Source organism: Ambystoma mexicanum, chromosome 6q (assembly GCF_040938575.1).
Source record: "Ambystoma mexicanum isolate Mex_15411 chromosome 6q, UKY_AmexF1_1, whole genome shotgun sequence".
Classification (NCBI taxonomy): Eukaryota; Metazoa; Chordata; class Amphibia; order Caudata; family Ambystomatidae; genus Ambystoma; species Ambystoma mexicanum.
The window spans coordinates 221,180,767-221,200,126 of record NC_090937.1 but is presented as its reverse complement, the minus strand read 5'-3'; the positions used below and the strand labels follow the sequence as shown (position 1 = coordinate 221,200,126).

The 19,360-nt window shown below is 42.8% G+C and overlaps 1 pseudogene; it reads right to left on the bottom strand.

The window, feature by feature from the left end:
- LOC138515195 (alcohol dehydrogenase 1-like) overlaps positions 1 to 19,360 on the bottom strand; it is a 328,151-nt pseudogene that overhangs the window by 177,323 nt on the left and 131,468 nt on the right.

Below are 19,360 nucleotides of genomic sequence, written 5' to 3'. Positions count from 1 at the left end.
ATCTGTCTGCATAGGCAGGTGCTGCCGCCCCCCTCTGACTGTGGGGTGTTCCTTCTTGTCGGCCGGACTGCGCGGCAGACTTCGGTGCCCTACTTGTGGACCCGCTAGCGTCTGACCATCGTATTTCCTGGTCCCTTGGGATCCGCTTTTCGCGCCGTCTCCCTTTTTCATATGTCTCATCTTCTGTATCCCCTTCGGAGTCAGATTCTGAGTGCTCCCAATTTACACAACTCCTTGCATCCTCTACATTCTGCCTTCTCTGTAGTATGTCTAGGGACAATCCCCTGCTCCCACTACTTCGGTTGACATCCTCAGTGTCATATAGCTGAGTACTTTCTACGCGCTCATCTTCCCTTTCCCCTTAGTAAATTAGTTCTACCCCCATCTCGTCATAGATTTTATCAATAGTTTCCCCAATGCTTCTGGTGTTGAAGTCATCCTCAATATTTGTCCCGCTTTTACCTGGTACTTCATCGCTTGCAGGAAATAATTCTTCTATGTCTTCCCATTCTACAACAGGATTGGGTTTTTTAACTTCCCGTTGCAAATATTCTAGATCTCGTGCCCTCTGTCTGTGCTTACGTTCTGCTTCCTTATCTATTTCTTTTAGCTTCTTTGCTTCTTCTCTAGCCTTATCTACTTCCCTCATCCGTTCATTTCTACGTTCCCTTGCCCTTCTACTTTCCTCATCTTCCCACTTCTTTACTTTCCTTTCGTGCACTCTCCTTTCTTCCTGTAACTTTAGCATATTCTGCCTGTACTTTTCATAGGCTGCGCACGGTGTGCGACTTGAGTGGAATTCCTTGCTCCTCGTGATATAGTTGTTCTCGCCTTAACCTATCGTTCTTTCTTACCCTCTCGTCTCTTATTTCCTTTTCTTTCTCTTGTTCCTTTCTCTGCGCCTCATCAGGTCGCTCCCTCGGCCTCACATCATCACTTCCTTTTCCATCTAATTTCAATAGTGTCTGTCCTCCCATCCATTCATCTTTTGTGATTGCTAACTCATCACTTCTGTTCCGCTTCATTCGTTCTCTCTCTTTCTCGAGAGATGCACTACTCTGTGCCTGATCCTCTCCTTCATCACTGTGTCTCTCCTTGTCCCTCGGTATTGCGGAGGCAAGATTACTTTCCTGCTCCTTTTCTTTGATTTCGTCACTACTGTATGTAGGTGACTCACATGCCGGGTTGCTCTACCCCGTGGCTGCCTTCAGTTCCCTTAGTGGGTAAATACCCTCTGACTTATGCCCTTGGATCACTGGCTCAGGTGGGGCAGGGGGTGCGGTAGGGGTCTCAATCCATCTGTATATACATTTAATATCCAATCTGCGGGTGGTTCTTCCTCCTTCGCCTGCTCAAACATTTTCCAAAGTTCGAGGACGGCAAGGCGTTTCTCCAGCTTCTTGCCAGTATATGTGGCGTGTTGGAAGGTAGTCATATGCTGTAAAACAGCCTTAAAGAGTGAACTATTCTTCCCTGTCATGAGATGTGAACGAACCCCTTTGATGCCGTCTTTAATCGTCACCGTAGCCTAAATTGTCCCCCCACTGTGGGTTCATGTTCCTTCTGAGCACTCTTTAAAGCGCAGGAACAAGGCGAATCCTTACGTTTTTGTCTCAGGCGCCCCCCTGGTAATCCTTACGTTTTGTCTCAGGTGCCCCCCTGGTAATCCTTACGTTTTGTCTCAGGTGCCCCCCTGGTATCCACTCTTTATTTCTTTATCCCCAAGTCATTACCCCCTATATATATATACAGTCTTCTCTACTTCTAACTACTTTATTTTCTCCGCCGCCCACCGTTACTTTTCCCTTACTGGCTCTAGTGCCGACACGACATTTGCCTAAGTAACGAGTTCTATTGCTTCACTCACTGATCGCATTGTTTCCTCTCTGGAACTTCTGGGATCACCGCCCCTTCCTCTTCCTGCTTTTAAGGTTTTCGTCCGATCCGCTGCCCATGGGAATGAGAAGGGTTATGCTTGGAAAGGCGGGTTCTTTCAGACCCAAGTAAGATTTTAGAAATTTTACTCTATCATTGTCCACGGGGAGCTTCTCAGTCTACTCAGTCGAATGGCGAAAGGACTCGTGATCTTACCGAAGACCTAGAGTTACTTCATGCCTTCGGTCTAAAGGTGTCTTATAACTATATCAATCGATAATCTATAATCTATGGCCGAAACCATCCTCTGCTACCAAGTGTTCAGGAGGGGAAGGAGATACTGACGGGCCCATTGGTCAGCGCTCACCCTTTAGAACTTGTTAGACAAGATAGCTGCACCATGTGAGGACAGGGGGTGCAGGATTCACTTACTCCAACACGACTCAACAATGAGGACTCAGTAGGTTGGCAAAGGGAAGTCCGTTTAATGACAAGTACATCAAACAGAGAAACAAATGGGAATCAGCAGCATTGCGATCACCTGACTCGCTCCGACTTCCTCGAACTTTAGTTAAACAGCAATTCTTATAGGCAACATTCGTCATCATTGATGTCTAACTCTAAAAAACTCGACATGCAATATAATTGGTTAGGGAAGGTAATTTATGTTTATCTGTATATGATAATAGGGCATGCAGATTGGATAACTCTCATTGGTTCTACTATCTATAGGTCTCCAGATAACTTGGTCAATTGTGATTGGGCAAGTTACACCCCTAGACATAAATCCCCATTTTAATTAGCAGTATGCAGAATGGACACCTATGGGCCTGGTGTACAAAGTTTCACCCTGCCTCCCTTCCATCAATCAGTATCTTAGGGCTATGTGTCAATTAGTTGGCTGGGTTTGGCCTCGAGACTGTAGCCTCTTATCGGGAAAAGTTATGGCATCCTGGGTTCTGGATGACATCAGGCGATGGTACCTCTTCGCGCCTGGCTGGTCACGTGTCTGTTCACCATGAATTTGCTTCAGTTTCCAGCTTTTATTGTATTTAATTAATTCTGCTTCGGCCCTGCCATCTGCTGTGGCCTCTCTTATCTTGACCTTCAGGGGCTAGCTGGTATGCTCCGAAGTTTGGTTCTTGCAAGCTGACGCTCTCCTCCCTTTCTCTGGGTGACCTCGATTTCCCAGGCATGAGCCGCTCTCTGTTAAGTTTCGATTCTGCTCTTCTTCTCTGTTCTGGCTGAGTTGTGAAACTTGGCCTGCCAGGCCTCTGGCAGCCCAGGCCCATTTCTGCTTTACAAAATGGAGTCGCACTTGTATAATGTGCCTTATTGAGGTAGATGTATGGTTGGCGCTGCCGCTCTATCTTCTACTAAGCCTTGCAAGCAGTATCGATTTCTTAGCATCTTGTGTTCCAAGCCTATTTATACGCGGTTAACAGGTCGGTTGCTTCCATCTTGTCTCGTCGCACTGTTTCCTCACGTTTTAACATTGTCTCTCCTCTGTGTCCATTACATTTATTTTTGTAATTACTTACGCTGGCGTGTTCTAGTCGATAGTGACTTTTTGTTCATTCACAAGTCTGTTCAGGCCCTTGTGTCATTTCCACTGGCCTTCCATTAGGGCTCTTGGGGTCTCTTCGTGGACCGTATGTAGGCACTCCTCATTTCGTATTGGTGGCAGGTATGGCTGTCTGTTAGGGTACCGTGCTGCCCAGGGTTGTCTGGTTATGGGCGCTTCAACGGGTACAGATCTTCTAATGTATACTGGGCAGAGTCCTAGTACAACTCTCTGTTGGTTCATTTGCTCTTCATACGTCACGTGCCTTGTCGAGTGCCATCCTGGTAGCTCGAAATGAGGGGTAGGGGTGCAGGTCATGTCTGGGACCTCCTTTACACAGTTACGGAATTACCACCACTTTTTTCCTGCATTGCCATACTTGTAATGAGTCCCACCAGTGTCTCCTAAACTTAGAAATGAGCAACACAGGGACTGAACTGGTACCTTAAAGAGCCCTGTACGAATGTATATATTAACCCATTTACAAATGCAGACATCTACTTAAAACCAAAATCTCTGTTCAATCCAATTCTTCTGGCAGGTAGCACAATATATGCATTGCAAAAAATGGTTTAGAAAGAAGACCAATTCCTCAAACAGCACATGGACAAAGTGGACAGCTTGCTCCTCCATACTCAACATGCTGTAAAATATCAAATGCTGAATTCCTAGATCATGAAGGCCTGTGAACATTAGCAAGAGGGCCAGGGGCAATTATGCGATCGAAGATGTGCACACTAAACTCAACCATAATTCCATTCCCAGAATTCAGATGGCACATCCTCTATTGTTAGGAGATTGGATTAGCAAATAACGATGAATGTTTCTATCTGCATTCTGCCTATCACTTGATTCTAATGTTACACTTTCTACCAAAAATACATAAACCAGTTCCCTTATCTCTGTGAAGACCCATCCTTTCTAGTATAGGTTCACTGACAGAGAGGACATCAGAATATATATTGAGCATTACTTACAGGCCTATGTGACAGGTTGCATACAACTATTCGCCATATTCTGAGAAAGAGGCTTACTAAATAAGGAAATACAGGAGCAGGAAAGTCAGTTATCATCAATGTTGAAAACATATTTTATTGCAAGCATGTGGTAAATATATGCCTGACAAATCGCTCAGTAGAAAACCTGTGCACATATAGGCACTAGCTATTTATCTTGTTTGTAGCAGGAAGCGTAGGTTAAATGTGATTTTTACCCATCACAATTACAGAGTGGTACATTTCATTGCGGTCAAAACACTGGAAAATACAGATTTTATTTTATTTTATTGGGGAGGGGGGTCAATGTTTCACCGTTATAACAACACCCCAACCCCATCATGCCCCATTTTAACCCCTTGCCCCACTACCCTTTATATATCTATTTAATCTTTTCAGTGTTATTTTCCACTCTGTTATGTACCACTCTGTAATGTTCATGATACAATGACCGGGTACTGAAGCATTTATTTATTTATTTTGCATTTTTAAAGCGCTCACACTGCCCCGGGGGCATCAAGGGGCTGTTATAGGAATCTATCTCTTAGTTGCGTATTTATAACACGCTTAATACCCAGAGGTTTCTAAGCGCAGACCCGGGGATCGAACCTGTACTGCTTCATGTCGTCTTGTTTCCAAGGTGAGCAAGTTGCTGCAGAGCTATCCTCCCTCTGTGACGCTGTTATATCCCTCGGCTTTCCTTTCATAACCAAGCTCTGTTGCACTTTTTACTTCAGTGATGAGGTTGGTGATGTCTGTTGTGCTGTCCTGTTGGCTGGGATGTGTAAAAAGGTTTTTTTCAGTTCGATTTTTCAAGACACATGAACTGTATCCTAGCATTAACCCGTTGCTAACAAGCTAACCCATCCATTCGTCCAGTCCAGGTGAGCTTTTTTTGTGCACTTCTGGCAACGGACTCTACCGTGTCAAAAGGTTACTGCCAGGCCAATTCCCATTGTCTCTTGTTGCTTGTCCCTCATTTATGTGTGTCCAGAAGGATCACCTGACTAAACCAGATCTGGCTAAATCATTGTGACAATGTCCTGTTTCCAGTGGCGCCCTCCTCGGAGAAGGGAATTTTGGCCCACGCCCCTCTGACAGCATCCAGCATAGATAAACTTTTTTTTAAAAATTTTTTTTTATTTGTTTTTGGTTTATGAGAAAACCTTTACAAAAGAAGAGTATTAAAAGTTCAGATTTCATGCAAAAAGCAGTTTTTTTCCTGCATATTTAGGAAAACAGAAAGTGAAAGTGTAAAGTAAAAGGGTAAAATAAAAGGGTAAAATAAAGGCTCAGAAACCAGGGATATACTAAGTAGACTGATCCCATTGGCTGGAGGGTTCAAGAACATGGCTAGTCTGTTGATAGTTCCTTAAGATAGTAAGCTTCTCCAAAATGTTTACTATCTCCGCAGTTAGCATTAGTTCTTGGCCAGAGATCAGTCTGTCCCAAAAGGCATCCTGGACTAGGCTCTCCTCTCTGGTTACAAATCTCCCCATTGATGATACTCTAATCGCCCATGTGCCTCCGCACTCCAGCAGCAAATGTTTGAGGGATTGTAAGTTCGGAGAGGCACAGATCTTGCAAAGGCTTATTGCCTTCTCGCCCTGGTTTCCTTGGTCCAGTATTTCACCCGTATGGGCTATGTTCAGTCTGAGCCTGAGAAAGTTGTTTCTAATTCTTTGGTCTGGGAATTTTTCCAAGTAGTGTGGGATGGTACCAAGCTTTCTGTCCGCTGTCAGGAAAAGGTTTGGGGGGTTGAGCCTTCTGACTCCCTCGATCGTTTTGATCCCGTCCTCCATTTCTAATGTTTTCTTGACTTTCTTAGGATTTTGTATGAGAGTTTCTGTTGTTAATTCCAGCCTGTATAAAATGCAGCCAATCTTTTCTTCCAAGCCGAGAAGTTTTTTTGATTTTGCCTTTTTTAGGTGTTGGTTTACGTCAAAGAAAAGAGTGGATACACTGGCTGTGTTTATGTTACGATAGAGGGACAGTAGTTTCCACTCCGCGCGGCAACTCAAAGAGGTCAGACCCAACTCAAATCTCAGACTAATGAGAGGAGTGCACAATGGGAGATGAAGGGAAGATTTCCACAAAAAGCCCTCAATTGTGCTCCAGTCATAGTTCCACAGAAGAGGCTTTGCCTCGAGGCCATAGAGAAGGACCGGGACCACTTTACCTATGTAGAACTTCTTGAGTGGACATCCAGCATAGATAAACAGTTCTGCATCTGGAATGTTGCAATTTCACCTTCCACCTACTAGTGTGTCTTTGGATCATGCACAGCAGAATCCTGCATATGTCCACCTTATTGATGTCAGTGATTGAGTTACTTACACTCAGAGACAGAAGTCAGCTCAGTAGTTACTACGGATAACCCTTTTACATAATGTACCATATGGCTAAAATGTGGAAAAGCACACTTACCGGTAGCAACCTCCTTCATTTTGTTTTTACAAAAATAAAAAATAAATCAGTAGAGTACATCCATCAGTAGAGTACATATTTGCAAATGGCATTCAGGTCCACTCTTAAGGGGAATGTCCATTTCAACAAGCATGTTGCACCCCACCTGAATTGCTCTCTGAGAAATTGGCTTAATTCTTTGAAAAGTGTGTTGGCCAGTTGAGGGCTGTATGCTTGCAAATGTATTTCCTGCCTGCCGTTACTTTATAATCATACTAGAGTTTAGATCTGGCAAGACCGAAAATCATCAGATGAGAGAAGAAGAGTGTAGGAAATATGTTACATCGGTGGACCCTGGCAATGGAATTCTTTCTGCACTCCAAATCTGTCCTTCCTGTACCCCCTGGAATTGTGAGGGGAACTCCTTCCTCTTTAGGCACCGATATGACTATGAAAATAAAAATCTACGACAGCAACAGTGATAATATTGAAAACTCAACTGTAAGGCTAGAAAATGGTAAGGATGTGAAATTAATAGATGTAAAAAATGTAAATTGTTGATTGAAACTGGGAATATTGTTAGTGACAGTTGAGCTACACCCTCCACTACCAACATACCCCATCTAGCTAATATTAAGTTTTTAGGCAAAATTAAACCTTTGATCTTAATACGTACAGCAATTCAATAGTTAACAGCAATAGCTTTGTGTACAATAAATTTGGCAAAATAAAAGGAAAACCATGACTGATTATATGGGAATTAAACTCCTTCATACCTGAACTACTAAGCAAAGGAAATATATGACCTACTTTCTAAAGCAGCAACTATGGTAAAAGAATGGTTGACCATCATTTAAAGTGATTTAATTCATGTCATTTCTAATTTGCTACCAACCACAGTTTGAACCCTAGCATGGGTGCACAAAAGTAGGGAAGGCAGGCTTAGAAGAAAGCATTCTGCCTCTGATGATCTTCAGCAGTGCCATGAGGGTGATCTTCTGGAAAACAAGATGTACACATGTTTGTCAGGAAGCCCTGAAAATAATGTTCAGGCCCATTTAAATGTGACATGAGAACCATATGCTTGTGGAATGGGTGGGGGGGGGGCTATACATGAAGAGTACAGATGGAACCTATTATGCAGTCAAATTGAGGCTAGTTCATATATTGTTATGAGCTCGGAGACCATTGCTTATCAGCTAGGTTTGCACTTTATAAATCACATACATACAGAGGTGAGAGGCTTGAACATGAATCTAGCTCGGCCGAAAGCTAAGCTTTCTCAGTGCTGGCATGTGGCTTCCTATCTGTTCATTAGCAGTTTTTATTGGCTCAACAAATACATCAAATGATGAAGACGCAAAGAACATGTCAGAACAACAATCAAAAGAATAGAAGACAATATTTTAAAAAACCAACAAAAAACACAATGGTGTACATTGATCTTCGTAATCAGAGATTATACATGAAAGCGGCGGGAATTGTGAGAATAACAAAATTCATTTGGGTGGTGCAAATCTATCAGCTGGTTGTATACAAGTTAGCCATGTGTCTCTAAGAAGGGACCCCAGGATGCCTGGAATGTTTCAAGGTCTTCTCTGCATGTGTATATGATCTGTTCCAAAATAGAGAGCGTCAGCAAGTCTTGAATCCAATCCCCTATGGCCAAATAACTTGATGACTTTCAAGCATGCAGAATAATTTTCTTTGCTAGAATGCCTCCTCTGAACAGCCAGGCCTTGTTTGCTTTTGTCAGGTCGCACACCAATTTATCATCACCCATGATGAAACTGAAGTTTTCAATGGAATATAAGTTTCCAATACGAGGCAAATGTCTTCTGATGCTTCTTTACTGAATTCATTGGTTTTTCGGGCACGACCAGATCATGTGAGCCAATGTACCCTTTTCTTTATGACATTTGCAACATCGGTCACTGTCACATAGGTTCCTTGTAAACATCCGATCTGGTGTCCAGTAACCAGGTGCAGCAGTTTGATCTGGCTGGCCCTCAAGCTCCAGTCTAGTGTTGTGAGTTGAATATTATTGCAGCACCGTGCCCAGATTTCAAGTCTCAAGTTTCATCAAGTTCTTTGGTCCATAGAGGAAAGATGTCTGTAATCTTACTACATGCCATCGCTAGACATCAGTAAAAGGATGCTGCTGAGTGTATGTTTCCATTTTCCACCAGATCTTACTCCTGTAGAGTAAACCAGGTGCAGTTTCCAGAGTTTTGTTCAAAATCTTTCTTAATTGCCGGTATTCTGAGTACCTACAGCCATTCAGGTTGTATTGCTGACATAGGCCGCCATATGGGATCCATTCCTCATTTTCAAACAGGTCTTTAATATAGGAAACTCCACCCAGATTCCAATTCTAGCAAAATGTATTAGTACAATGTAGTTTGCCAAATTGATGCCTCAGGGAAAACAAAAAGGTCTGCGCGAGTATACATGATGTTGTGTATCAGCTGTCTTTTAAGAATTCGTTGAGCGGGTTCTTCTCAGATGATCTTCTAGACTTGGTAGTTTATTAACTAACCTGGTTCAATTGGCAAAGTTCTGCTAGATTCAGCCTGTCCCCATACATCTGTATCTGTTCCTGTCATTTTGTAGCTTTATCTCACCTGTGAGGTAGGCTCAAAACCCGTTGGATAAAAAAGATCACTCCAAAAGGAGTCAAGAAAAACAATGTTTTATTGCAGTCAAATATGGCCGGGAGTGTCTGTCAGTCCTGTCGAACTCAAAACTGAAACCAAACTCGACACACCTATTCTAAGTTACATCTTCTATAGCGTCAAAACCACATGTTAGCCTTAGCAAAATATATCAGATACAAGATAATCCCACGATCCTGATTGGCTAAAACCTATACCAAAATCTACACATCCCTATAGTTCATTACCCCATTGGTCAGGCATATCCAAATACAACCCCCTACAAAGTTACCCAATTTTGCAGTCAGCAAAAACACTGTAGTGTGATTGGTCCACTACATTAAGGTACTTTGTTGCAGCAATGGACTCTCCTTATTGGTCAAGATAACTTTGGCCAACTCCTGATGTGCATACCACTTACAGGACCTAGTCAGGGAGCGAATTGGACCAACGACTTCAACCCCACCTGGGAATACAATGGCTTCCTCATGAAACCATGTAAACTCTGTTGGAGCACATGCCCTATCTTTATTCACCATTTTTATTACCCTTTTTAATCAGTACCTTGCCCAGTGGCTGGTGCATAGAGCACTGCATGCATTGCTCCATCCTTGTGGTTTTGAAAATGTTTTAGAAAACACATAGCACCAACAACACAGCCATCAGACATATTTCTCTGTGGGTAAATAAAAGGAACTTGATCCATAAAAAAATCTCCTCTGGAATATTAGGAATGTGAAACATGAGGACATTGCAGACAAAGGCATGCTGAGGAGCCACCTAAAACTTAACATTCTAGTTGATACCTTTCAAACAATGGCGTTAATTTCACGTCAAGGTTCTGTGTGAGAATATTAACCACTCTTGGTTCACTCTGCTTGCCTTTCTGTCTTTCAGCCGTTGCTTGGAAACCCCTGTTGGAATTAATGTTTGGATGGTCGACACAGTCTACTGGTATCCCCCTGCTCTTTGTAACACCTTTCCAAATGCAGCTGTGGCTTGGTTATCCCCGGAACTAGCTTTCAAGGAGCTATCAGTAGTGGGTGAAGGGTTTGATTATTTTATACACCTAATTTGCAGTAGACGTTGTATGCTTTTTATGGCCTCATGGCCAGCTATGACAATGCTGATGATTGAAAGAAGGCTGAACTTGGTCAACCTTAAGTTGTGTGTCTGAAGGCGAGGAAGGTATCTATGACATGCCTCATCAATGAGTTTCCTGTCATTATCGTTGATTCATGTGTGTCATGTGCATGGTTGTGTGGCAGTGGTGTGTCAGCCCCTCAATATCCGATATGCTTGGCCTAGTGGGGCTCCTTATTTCTGCCCGCTTGCATCTGGACTTGTTTAAAACATTCCATAGATTTCTTGCATTGCAGATGTTCCTTTAGCTCTTTCTCTCAAAAGCAGCATACACTCTTTGGGCTTTAGTCTCAATTGTTAACTGTAATTTGATGTGATCTTTGGGAAAACATCTTACCTCCCTCTGCTTCCATTAAATACAATGGTAGTACTTAAAAGCTGTGTCTGTGATCGTGAAATACCATACAAAACTACATGACACACGATGGTTAAGGAGACAGAGGTACACTATTGTTTCTACACAAGATGGGAGTTACACACACTAGATAAATAAAGTTAGAAACATACTCAGATTTATCACAAAAGTTGCTCCGTGGACTCCGGCAGCACCTGCAGGATCCACATTGCGGCAAACAAAGTGCAATCACTTTATCTCCTGGGGGGAAAAGAGAATACACAGATCAGACTTGGATGTCTAAGACATCTTCTGAGCACATTTTTAAATAAGGCAATTTTTTCTCCAATGGTAGCATTTCAAATTAGACGTTTCATGCAATAAGATTATACTGAATAATGGTAAGGCAGATATAAAAAGCCCCAGACCTGAACTTTGTTCTGGTGAAGGCTTTACTTGTGATCCCACCAAGTGCTTAACAACAGAGGACACGGTTAACGTCTAGATATAAAGCACCTTTTCAATTATAAAATTCTAACTGTCATTGAAGAAAAACTACTGGCCTAGACATGTCAGTGAACAAAAACAAGTGGCATCAGCAGTGAGGTCATCAATGACATTTGTGATGTCATATTTGATGTCCTGGGTGTTAGTCTTAGTAGTGCATGGGGTGGCATGAGTTATGGTTGCTTAGCTTACCATAACTGGCGAATTTGTGGGGGTTTTCAATTTTACTTGTAACCTAACGTCCCTTTAACAATGTTTTTTCACTGAATTTCATAGGTTTTTATGAGTGCAACTTAACCATAACATCCCTTTTACAACGTTTTTTTGTCAAAATTTCATAGGATTTTACCAGTGCACCCTAATTTGCTACAGCTTCCTAATATCATACTCACTCCAATATAGCAGCATTGGCAGCCAATCTAGGAAGTTTCAAGTGACAACTGTGCCATTCTTCACCTTCTAGCAACATTCATAACACTTCTATCAACTTACTACAACTTTTAACGCCTTTTTTTTGTTAGCTGATGTCTGCGAATGTCTGATGTCACAGCAGACTTTCCGGACAGTGTCACGTGACCACGTGCGTGTGCACGCTGTCATAATGTGTTCGTGAACAGGTCTGTGCTTCGCGGACATTTTCGAAACTGCATTTTCAGCCGATATAGGAAGTTTCAAACTGAAAGTTTACCCTCGCAGAACTCCTAGACCTTTTGTTACTCATTTTTCATCTGCAATCTGGGAGAGAGCACCTGCTTGGAAGAATATTAGCACATATGCTATTTAACTTCAAAAATGGCATCAGAACGGCCATCCCTCGTGTCCAGGAGCCACCACCACTGCCACCACCACCACCACCACCTGCTGGAGGGCTTGGTAAGGAAAAAGGCACAATGATGCAGGGGAGGATCAAGACGACCAGGAAGATGAGATAGAGGAAATGCCTACCTCTAGCACTCAGAGAGAATCATGGGTGTGGCGGTTCTTTAAGACTTCACGAGGGGTACCAAAGGCTCAGGCTATCCATGTTGAATGAATTGAGTGGGGAATCATACTCAGTCATGGACATCATGGGCAGTACTCTTTTGGTGACACGTCCATGCAGCGCCACACCCTCTGATACACCCAGGTGCTCTGAGAAAGGCTGTTCCTTTCTCAAGAAGTAGTAGGCTTTCTTACTCTACCTCATCTTCCTCAACCACTACTGCCACCACACAGGCTACTCCTGTGGGGCAGAAGATCCCACCAGCAACCTTGCAGGCCAAAAAAGAGACTGTTGATCCATATCTTTCCAAGACATATACTGCACCACACTCTGCAGGGGGGGAGCAGTTTCAAAGTGCTTTTGAGGCTGTAATGAAAGAGCAGGAGAAACACCCCCACCCAACCTTAGATTTAAAGCATGCCCAACATTGTCACCTGTCCACCTGCCCCTCTGTACCTGTGGTTGGTGCCCCCTCCCCGCATTTCCCTCCTGCACCTTACTTCCTGGCCTCTCCTGCACAAAACCCCACAAAACATACAAAATCAAAAAACAGCAAAAAAAAGGTTCATTTTGGAGCCGCATTTCACAGTTAAGAAATAGAACTAAAAAGAAAAAATGAATCGTATAGCTTCCATCTGCTTTACATGTTTCAATAAAGTAGTTAGACTCAATAAGATTCTCCAACATTTCCATTAGCATTTTGTACCATGCTAATGGAAGTAATGGACAATTGCATACTAGAGTAAAACAAAAAAGGACAGAAACAATTTTTGTCCCAAATACTGTTCTCTAGCATACAATAAGGACCATAATCCATGGAACTTCATGAATATCCACGGTCTTCACGGTCCCCTTTCCAGGCCAGACATATTTAAAAGACACTGATGGCACACCATTGCAAAGGACAGCCCTGCTACCATTTTTACTTGTTTGTTTTTAACACTCCCTCATTGCCTGCTTTCAAACAGTCACACATCTATCCACCAATCACTTCCAAAAACTCTACATATAACCCTATGAACATATTAAACTTCCAAACACCAACTGCCACTTAACAATGTTCTAGAAATCTTCTGTACCTGCATTTTCCTTACTTATACAAACACATTGTACCCATCACTGGTATAAATACATATATGCATTGTACAATATAAATACATGAAGGGAAGGGGGAGTAGGTCTGAGTAAGTGCTGATGGGAGCCCAGGAGGGAAGTGCCAAGGGATGCCAAGGTGTGAGGCCACTAGCTAAGTGCTGGGGCGGAGGAATCCCAAGGGTGGTGTGCACAGCCACCAGGCGGGAGGCCCGCAAGTGCAGCGCTGAAGGGCAAAGGTGTTGACTAGGTACGGGGCGTGGAACCTGTGAGGCTCATGAGGGTCCAGGCTACCTGTTTTAGTGGTAGTGGACTGCGTTTGCAGGGAAGGGATAGATGGAAAGTGTAAGAGAAAAGCAGAGTTTTGAGAAATATCCTGAAGTTAAGGAAGTCTGGCTCAACTCTGAGAGGAGCAGGGAGGCTGTTCAAAAGAGAAGCACCAGCCGAAGAGAGGAACATGTTTCCTACTCTCTTTTGGGAGAAGCGTTTGACAAGCAGATAATTGGAGTTTGTGGAGGTGAGGGCTCTAATAGGGGAGTATTTAGGGAGAGAAAGTTGGAGATAGCATGGTCCCAGGCCCCAGAAAGCCTTGTCGAATGATACTGAGGGTCTTCAATTTCATCCTTGTGGCCATCAGGAACCAGTGTAGAGATTTTAGGGCTCCACAGATATGATTGCAGGGATTGAGGTCAAGGATACGTCTTGCATCCCTATTCTGGATTAGCTGAAGGGGGTGTAGGGAACATGGGGGGGGGGTTGAGGAAGAGACTGTTGCAGTAATCCAGCCTAGAAAGGACCAGGGCTCTACAGATGTTGAGCTTCTGGGGAAAGATGAGGAAAGGTAGAATGCCTGTAAGGAGGTGAAACTGAAAGTGGGCCTTCTTGACAAGGTCCAAGATGTAAGGAGTGAAGGAGAGAGGGGGAACAAAGATGACCCCAGCAATTTTATCCTCACAGTATGGTGAGGGTAGAGGGCCCAAGGAGGGCAGCTAGAGGGTAGGACGGAAACAGGGCACAGGTGTCCCAATAAGAAGGATCTCCATCTTGCTGGAATTGAGACAGAGATTGTTACTCACACACAATGCCTGGATGGCGGTCAGATAACCAGGGATTAAAGATGGGTTTCAGAAAGTAGTACAAGGAAGCTTCAAGGAAAGCTGTGTGTCATCAGAATAACACTGGAAATGAGGAGAGGAGGAGATCAGAGGAGCCAGTGGGACGAGATGGATATTGAAGAGCCACAGAAAAAGGATAGACCCCTGGGGGACGCTGCAGTTGGAGAGTGATGTGGTGGAGGAGAAACCATCTAGTTGCAGCTGGAAAGGGCAGTTAGTGACGAAACAGGTCAGCCAGTCCAGTGCCTGGTCTGTGATGCCAAAGGTATGATGTAGCCTTTTAATGAGTATAGAATGGTTGACCATGTCAAAGGCAGAGAAGAGATTGAGGAGTACTATCCTCAATTGTACTACGATCATAAATACCATATACACTTCAGTTATATAATTCCACCATATTACAAATACTGTATACTCCCCCTATAGTACCTATAATAACTATACATATATTACTATAGTGTATGTGGCAGGTGGTCAGATTCTTGTAGGCACGGCCTACGGCATGACCCTATAATCGGGCCACTGGCCACAACACCACAATAGAAGTAAACCATATAACAAGTATGTACAATACACCTTCAAATGACAAGACTTACCCCGACCCCCCACCTCCCAACCCCAATAAAGTCAGTGGACAGAAAAATGAACGGCAGACACAGCAGCACCTGCACAACCTTTAGTTACCTATAAAAATAGCTCCATATCAATTTATTCCCACTCCCCCACCCTTTCCAAGCCATCTTTCATCCACAAAATTACCCAAACGTATTTTCCAGACTTCTTTTCCTCACTGCACTGTCCGCGTACAAAGGCCATGATCTGCCCATCCAATATGGCGACCATTTCTAAAATGATGACGCACCTCACTTTTTTCGAACATCCAATCAGCATGCACCTCTCTGCAAAATGTGGTGACTATTCGTCGAACAGCGCCAACATTATAAACTGCCCAAAAAGTACTATTTCTATAAGTTAAGCAACTTAACCAATAATATTATTACAATTCATTATATAAACATTTCTCATAAGAAAATATCACAATTTCTCATTTTGACAGAAATGGCAAACACACTTCAGTGTCTAGAAGAACATTTTTCCAAAGAAGAAATGAGTGAGGATGAAATCTCTTATGCTAAACAATACATCTTTCAACATAAACAAATAATGTAATTTATGGAGCGCTAATTGAAATAATGATTTCTTCTTTTCTTATTGTACATAGTTTATATGAAGAAACTAAACCACAGAATAATTATGCAGAATCCCAAAAATCACAAATACAATCCCAAACTGCAACTGTACAAAATGATTGATTTTGTCTTCAAAATTGGATGAGCTTAGCAATGACTTTAAAGAACTTTCAAATTATGTTAAAATTCATGCTATTAGAAATGTTGATTATCACCATCCTACTTGTGCGTGCCCACTTTCCCCAAGCAATCACCTCAATCAAATTCACAAAACATAAATCAAAGATGGTTTGATGAAACTTCTCTCTCTCCCTCCCTTCATTGAAATTCCAAACTCTCCCATTTATGTTTCCCATTCTAATACCACATCCCTTTCATAAATACATTTATTTTTTCTACTATAAATATGTTCTATACTATTGTGTAATAAATTCTTATTTTTTTCTTTAAAACCCCAATTAAAAGTCCACGGATATCACAACTGTTCGGGGGATGCATGTATGCAATGGGGTATCTGTAGACATTGCACCCTGTCTGGGCATGTCCAGTCTCGCATGACAAACTTTTGATTATTCTGCGGACAAGGCACCTATTTGCGTTCATCCACGCACATGCACCCTGCATCTCCTGCTTGATGGGGTCTGCAGACACCCACCGTGGACGCCCCTGGACGTCATCATATGACTGCGGCCATGCAGCGTGATGACCTTTCGGCGGGCATTGTCCATCACTGCGGACAGTTTAAAAATGTATTTATGGCCAATCTAGGATGTTTCAAAGTGAAAGTTTACCCTTCCACAGCTCGTACACCCCTTCTTTGTTCATCTGTCAACTTTTTACAACTTTACAAGGCCTATATCCATCACAGTAGTCCGTAAACATTGCAGAGTCCGCGAACGGTTCCTCTGAAGGGACCCACCATTGCCTTTGCCATTCTCAATCTGGCACACCAGGAGAGAGCATCTTTTGACAGCTACTTCCAGAAGATTTCCAGGAGTTTAAGAATGGCATGTGTCAGGGGCCACCACAATCAAGACGTGGAGGACGTGGACAGAGAGAGTCATGTGTGTGGTGGTTCTTTAAGACCGTTAGGAGTGTACCAAAAGCTCAGACTGCCAAGTTTAAATGCATTGAGTGCAGGGTCATACTCATTAGCAGACAACCTGGGCAGTACTCGTTTGGGACCACCTCCAGGCCACGCCACACTGGCTCCAATCACTCGGGCGCTCTGAGAAAGACTGTTCCTTTCTCAGGGAGAAGTAGGCTATCTTCCTCTACCGCATCTTCATCAACTGCTCCTGCCACCACACAGGCTACTCGTGTGGGGCACAGGATCCCACCGACTGCCTCGAAGGCCATACAGAACGCTGTTGACCCTTACCTTTCGAGGGTCATAATACTCTGTTTGTACTGTGACATACCGCTCTCCAGGGGGCAGCCGTTTCAGAGTGCTTTTGAGGCCGCCGTCAAGGAGCACGAGAAACACGGCTATGACTGTAGATTGAAGGCACTCCCAACATCTTCCCCTGTCCACCTGTCCCTTGGTACCTCTGGTTGGTGCACCTTCCCTCCCCACCTTACCACCTCACCACTCCTACTAAAAAAAACAAATATGAAAAAAAATACAAAATCCAGAAAGACAAAGAAAAAAGGTTCCTGTAGGATGCACATTTCACCGTTAAAAAATTTAACTAAACATAAAAATCACAGGACCTTTTGCAGTATGCATAGTCCGCAGACACTACGAAAGTCCACTGACAACTGGAAAATTCCATGTGTGGGGTGGGGAATTAAAATCCATTAACTTGTCTTGGTGGCTCTTAAAAGAACCTTTTTTTAAAAACAGTGTTGGGCGTTTTATATACTGAACTAACAAATGTTGTACTGAACTTAATTATTTTTTCTAACTGTCACAAAAACTGCTTCTATTTTTTTTCTGTTTTTGTTTTTTATTTAATACCACTTCTAAAAAAAAACTTCACAACGTATTTCACGAGTTCACAAAAATTGTTTTGGTGCATTTTGGATATTCAGTCGAAAAATTTGATTTCCGACATCCGACATCAAACGCACTTCATCTCCTCTAAAACAAATTCCGCCATCCAACTTGATATTTTCGTTGTCAAAAGATGCCATTCCTAAAGCATATAAAAAACACATACAACTTTATTAATATGCTGTCTAGTTTCTTCCATTTGAGGACAAAAAAAGTTTGGGCATCTACATATTTGTCTATGATTGATTTCCCAAAAAATAATCTTTGCAGCTGGAAACAGTTCCAATAGGATTCTGAACATAATGCAAAGTGCAAAGATCCTGCAGTCACATTTTCCAAACAGTTGCCTCCACAATGCACAATAATAATATCTGGACGTTTAAAGTGAGCCATACTTCCACATAATGGTAATACATTTACCCAGTTTAAGCCACAATCTGCATACCACAAAACCTCCACTTCACCCAATGCATTAGTAGCAGAGTTGCAACGAGATTCAGTATGAACCTTTAATAAATGGATCCACAAACCTCCCATCATCCACACACTCTGCTTCTTTATAGCCATAGCCATAACCATCTTTAGTACATGCAACAAAGAAAACAGTTCCTACTCTGTTCTCCCGTACACTTCAACTCTCACAAAACCTGATTGGCTATTTCCAAATGTCCTGTTTCCATGCTAGACATCCTTAAAAGACCTGGATGGCACGTCCACTACCACCACAATACACAATACAATTAAACCATAAAACAAATACGTAAAATACACCTTCAAATTACAAGACTCACCCTGAACTGACCCACTCCCAATGTAGTCCGTGGAGTAGGTAAAGATGACTGCGGTCTCGGCGGCACCTCAACGCTTTCATTCATCTACAAAAACAGCTCCCTATCAACTTTTCTCCAGTCCCCCAACCTTTCCAGAACAACTTTTAGCCACAAACTAACCCTAAATATGTTTACCAGAATTTGTTCTCATCGCAATGTCCACAGACTATGGCAGCTGTCTGTGGATCCAACATAGCGACCGTTTAAAAATGTCTGACGCAGCTCACGTTTTTCAACATCCAATCAGCATGCATCTTTTATATCTGCGGACACCAAGCCACCCTCTGATTGTGATATACATTTGGTGCCTGGGAAATGGGCCTGGGCATGGGCAAGGACAAATGTGTACTCTGATTTGCTTATTGCCAAGTACGAGGGGGCCAACTGTGGAAGGATAGACATTTTATAGACATAGACAGTTTACAGAGAGTGCTAGGGATTAACCCCATTTCTACATTTATGTATATGCAACTGAAAGGGGCTATGTCGGACCCCAAATGGGGGAGGGGGGATGCATGGATAGACCACTGAAGACCTTTGAGCAAGTTTTGAAAACACAGCTGTCATCAAAACGTGCTGATATCGAAAATGTATAGCACCTTGAGAACAGCACGCCATGGATGACATTCAACAGAAAACATAATAGGAAAAAGGTCTGGGTAGAGTGTTTGAGGGTG